A 3,784-nucleotide genomic window follows, 5' to 3' on the forward strand; every position below is an offset into this window, starting at 1 on the left:
TTTGAAAGGCAAATAGAGGTTGGATGAAGAGGGGTGAGGAAACAGATTCCATGAAGAAACAAATTCACTGAATAAAGAAATACTTGAGTTTTTAGATCAAAATTCAGTGATAATAACCACCATCCACATTGGTGTGAATGTGACCATCCTCGAAACTCAGGATAAATTGTAGTTATCACTTAGGGCTTGCATTAAGCCAGAATGTGGGACAAGGGACAAGATATGGGACAAAGTTTTCTTTTAAAAGATTAATTTATTTATGATAGACATAGAGAGAGAGGCAGAGACACAGGAGGAGGGAGAAGCAGGCTCCATGCAGGGAGCCTGATGTGGGACTCAATCCCACAACTCCAGGATCACGCCCTGGGCCAAAGGCAGGCACTAAACTGCTGAGCCACCCAGGGATCCCTGGGACAAAGTTTTCTAAGTGGAGGAAGCTGACTGATGTGGGTACTTCATTGTATATACAGTTCTCAAACCTAGAGTTGCCCTTGATTAGTTTTTTCCTTCCCCATATCTAATTCCGTCTGGAGTGCTTGTTAATATTTCATTCAAAATTTATACTGAATTCAACTGTTAGTAATTTCCACCACCACCTCTGTAGTCCAAGCCACAATTATAACCTTCTACATTGATCTAATTGATTTCATTTTTGCTGCTTAGTTTCTATTTTCCATACAGTAACAAGAATAATGCGCTCTCTCTCTCTCTCTCTCTCTTTTTAAGATTCTATTTATTCATGAGAGACACACAGAGAGGCAGGGACACAGCAGAGGGAGAAGCATGCTTCATGCAGGGAGCCCAATGTGGGACCTGATCCCGGAATCCCGGGATGGCAACCTGAGCCAAAGGCAGATGCTCAACCGCTGAACCACCCAGGTGCCCCACCAGAATAATACTCTTAAAAAATTAATTTCAATATAGTTAACAGTGTTTTATTGGTTTCAGTTGTACAATATTGTGATTCAACAGTTCCATTAAATGCTGTTCCATTAAGTGTGATTCAACAGTTCCAACAGTGCTCATTAAGGTAACTGTACTCTTAATCCTCTTTACCTATTTGGCCCATATCCTTACCCACCTCCCCTCTGGTAACCTCGTTTGCTTTCTTATAGAGAAAGCAAACTGTTTTTGGTTTGTTTCCCTTTTTTTGCTTTACTCATTTGTTTTGTTTCTTAAATTCCATGTATTAGTGAAATCATATGGTATTTGTCTTTCCCTGACTCACTTAGCATTATATTCTCTAGATTCATCCATGTTGTTGTAAATGGCAAGATTTCAGGGGCGGCCGGGTGGCTCAGCGGTTTAGCGCTGCCTCCGGCCCAGGGCCTGATCCTGGAGACCTGGGATTGAGTCCCATGTCGGGCTCCCTGCATGGAGCCTGCTTCTGCCTCTGCCTCTCTCTCTCTCTGTTTGAATGAATGAATAAATAAATAAAATAAAAAAAGATTTCATTCCTTTTTATGACTTAATAATATCCCACTGTGTGTGTGTGTGTGTATATATATATATATATATATATATATATATATATATATAAAACACATCTTTTTTCTTCATCTATGGATGGACACTTGGGCTGCATCCATATTTTGACTGTTATAAATAATGCTGCTATAAACATAGGGGTGCATATCCCCAGTAGTGAAATTGCTAGATCATAGGGTAGTACTAGTTTTTCATTTTTGGGGGAACCTCCATACTGTCTTCCACAGTGGCTGCGCTAGTTTGCATTCCCACTAATAGTGGGTGAGAGTTCCTTTTTCTACACATCCTTGTCAACACTTGTTGTTTCTTATGTTTTGATTTTAGCCATTCTGACAGGTGTAAGGTGATGGCTCATTGTAGTTTTGATTTGCATATTCCTGATATTTAGTGAGGTTGAGCATCTTTTCATGTCTGTTGACCATCTGTATGTCTTTGGAGAAATGTCTTCTGCTTAGTTTTAAATTGGATTATTTGATTTTTGGTGTCGAGTTGTATAAGTTCTTTACATATTTTGGAAACTATTTATCAGATATGTCATTTGTAAATATCTTCTCCCATTAAGTTGATCATGTATTAGTTTTGTTGGTTGTTTCCTTTGCTATGCAAAAGCTTTTTATTTTGAAGTCCCAGTAGTTTATTTTTGTTTATGTTTCCCTTGCCTCAGGAAATATATCTAAAAATATGTTATAGCTAATGTCAGAGAAATTATTGCCTGTGCTCTCTTCCAGGATTTTTATGATTCCAGGTCTCACATTTAGGTCCTTGATACATTTTGAGTTTATTTTTGTGTATGGTTTAAGAAAGTGGTTGTTTCTTCTTTTGTGTGTAGCTCTCCAATTTTTAAAAAACCATTTTTTGAAAAGACTGTTTCTCCTTGCATATTCTTGCTTCCTTGGTCAAAGATTAATAGACCATATGATTGTGGATTTATTTCTGGGCTTTATTCTGTTCCATTGATCTATGTGTCTGTTTTTGTTCCAGTACTATATTGTTTTGATTACTACAGCTTTGTAATATAACTTGAAGTCTGAAATTGTGATAGCTTCAGTTTTTTCTTTTTCAAGATTGCTTTGGCCTTTCAGGGTCTTTTGTGGTTCCATACAAATTTTCGGTTTGCTTGTTTTAGTTCTGTGAAAATGCTGTTGGCATTTTCATAGGGATAGCATTGAATACATAGATTGCTTTGGGTAATTTGGACATTTTTATTTTATTTTATTTTATTTTTAAGATTTTATTTATTTATTCATGAGAGACACAGAGAGAAAGGCAGAGACATAGGCAGAGAAAGAAGCAGGCTCCCTGCAAGGAGCCTGATGTGGGACTCGATCCCGGACCCTGGGATCAGGTACTGAGTCAAAAGCAGATGCTCAACCACTGAGCCACCCGTGCGTCCCTAATTTGGACATTTTAATAATGTTTGTCCTTCCAATCTATGAACATGGAATGTTTTTCCATTTGTTTGTGTCCTCTTCAATTTTTTTCATCACTGTTTTATATTTTTTAGAGGACAGGTCTTTCACCTCCTTGGTTAAGTTTATTTCTAGGTATTTTTTTTTGATGCAGTTGTAAATGGGATTACTTTCTTAATTTCTCTTTCTGTTGCTTCATTATTAGTATATAGAAATGAAATGGATTTCTGTACATTAATTTCGTATCCTGGGAATTCATTTACCAGTTCTAGTACTTTTTGGTGGAGTATTTCAGGTTTTCTAAATATAGTATCATATCATCTGTAATATCTGGAAATTTTACTTCTTAACAGTGTGGATGCCTTTTATTTCTTTTTCTTGTCCAATTGCTGTGGCTAGAACTTCCAGTGCTGTGTTGGATAAAAAGCAGTGAGAGTGGACATCCTTGTCTTGTTCCTGGCCTTAAGGGAAAGTCTCTCAGCTTTTCTCCTTTAGTATGATGTTAATTGTAGGTTTTTCTTATAAGGCCTTGATTATGTTCAGGCATGCTCCCTCTAAACCTGTTTTGTTTTTTTTGTTTTTTTTTTCTTCTAAACCTGTTTTGTAAAGTGTTTTTTATCATGATAGATATTGTGCTTTGTCAAATGATTTTTGTGTATCTATTGAAATGATCATACAAGGTTTTACTTTATCTTTTATTGACTTGCAGATATTGAACCATGCTTGCATCTCAACAATAGATCCCACTTGATTGTGGTAATTGATTTTTTAAAATGTATTGTTGGATTCAGTTTGCTAATATTTCACTGAGGCTTTTGCATTTATGTTCATCAGAGACATTGATCTATAGTTCTCTTTTTCAGTGGTGTCTTTATCTGGTTTTGGTA

The sequence above is a fragment of the Vulpes vulpes genome, chromosome 16, assembly GCF_048418805.1.
Source record: "Vulpes vulpes isolate BD-2025 chromosome 16, VulVul3, whole genome shotgun sequence".
Taxonomy (NCBI): domain Eukaryota; kingdom Metazoa; phylum Chordata; class Mammalia; order Carnivora; family Canidae; genus Vulpes; species Vulpes vulpes.